Consider the following 1,706-nt stretch of genomic DNA (forward strand, 5'->3'; position numbering starts at 1 on the left):
TCGTGACCTAGGAAAGGCCAAGTCACGACCCGCCTTTGAAAAAAGAGGAAACTGGTTTTTTTCAAGATAAATTCATACTTTATGTTTTAATTAGGGGGAGGTCAGATTTTAATTATGAATTTAGAGAGTAAATTTGATTATGAGACAATTTTTTCTGCACTTTCATATTTTTATTTCTTCTTCAAGTTTTTGAATTTTATGATTCTGAATAATTATTTTATTGTTTTAGTCATGTCTGATATGAACTAAATTCTCTATCTAGGGGTTAATGTAGTCTCTTGAATTTCTATTTAATTTTATTATGATGTTCTATTGATTCTTCTTCTTTATTCTAATCTATATAATGTTAGTTTAATGCTAGTAAATATCTTATCAATATTTGTTTGATTTATGATTTTGATTCAAAATTCGAAAGATGCGAATTGAATATGCTATCGTTATATAGATACAGGTTACATATTGGACGAAAGTATCTGTATGGCCTATATAGCAATTAGGTTTCTATGCTTAATGTCTGTTGTGTGTTTAAGTTTATCACAGAGATGTAGAAAACCTGCATATAGGTTGAGATCTTATATCTTGAAAAAGAATAGGAATTGATTTTTATTAACCTGCTATTAGAATATGAAGAAAGAAATTTAGAACTAATTAATAAAAATAATAGAATAAAAAGTTGATGAAGTTAATACTCTAGGTCTTTTTATTATTAATTTTTATCCTTTGATTAATTGTTTTATTTTCAGTTATTGAAATTGTGTTTGTAGTTGGATTTATTCATCTTAATTTTACTTGCCAAATAGAAAGTAAAGAGCAATTATTAGTAATTGGGTTATAGTCTTTGTGGGAACGATTCTTATTTACTATCTATATTACTTGAATCGATTGCACATACTTGCGTATCATAATTTACTGATCAAGTTTTTGGCGCTGTTGTCGGGGACTAATATCCAATATCAAAATTAATTGTGTTTTTGTTCTACTTTGGTTTCTCCTTTTAGTACTCATTCGGATCGAGGTTGTATTGTGTTTCATGAATTATTGGTATATGCGACGAAGAAGACAAGGAACTCATACCGGTAGATCTTGAAATTGAAAGAATTGCAGACAAAACTGAAAGATAAAAAAAAAAGGTTGGATTTTGTCATGGCTGGGAATCAAGGAAATGCAGCAAACAATGTTGCTAATGTTAATAATATCCTAAATATTGCATGGGGTCCAGTGGAACGAGGACCAAGGATGCTTAGAGACTATGTACTTCCTACTATCACAGGAGTGCATTCATGCATTAGACACCCCACTGTTGTTGCAAATAATTTTGAGATTAAGCCAACAATATTACCAATGGTGTAATCAACTATTCAGTTTGGGGGGTTTCCCATGGAAGATCCAAATTTGCACATAGCCAATTTTCTGGAGCTATGTGCAACATTTAAGATGAATGGAGTGAGTGACGATGCGATCAGACTTAGATTATTTCCATTCTCTCTACAAGACCAGCCAAAGAGTTGGCTAATTTCACTGCAATCTAATTCTATCACAACATGGGAGGAGTTAGCCCAAAAGTTCTTAGCAAAGTTTTTCCCCCCAGCAAAAGCTGCAAAGTTGAGAGGGAAAATCAATATTTTCTACCAGACAGAATGGGAATTGTTGTATGATGCATGGGAAAGATTTAATGAATTGTTAAGGAAGTACCCACATCATGGTAT

At 31.7% G+C, this 1,706-nt stretch overlaps 1 non-coding gene across 1 annotated transcript; it reads right to left on the reverse strand.

The window, feature by feature from the left end:
• Positions 1-1,599: 1,599 nt before the first annotated feature.
• Positions 1,600-1,706, reverse strand: LOC133828320 (small nucleolar RNA R71). Its single transcript, XR_009890946.1, has one exon. It is a non-coding gene; the product is annotated as a small nucleolar RNA R71 (small nucleolar RNA).

Source organism: Humulus lupulus, chromosome 3 (genome assembly GCF_963169125.1).
Source record: "Humulus lupulus chromosome 3, drHumLupu1.1, whole genome shotgun sequence".
Classification (NCBI taxonomy): domain Eukaryota; kingdom Viridiplantae; phylum Streptophyta; class Magnoliopsida; order Rosales; family Cannabaceae; genus Humulus; species Humulus lupulus.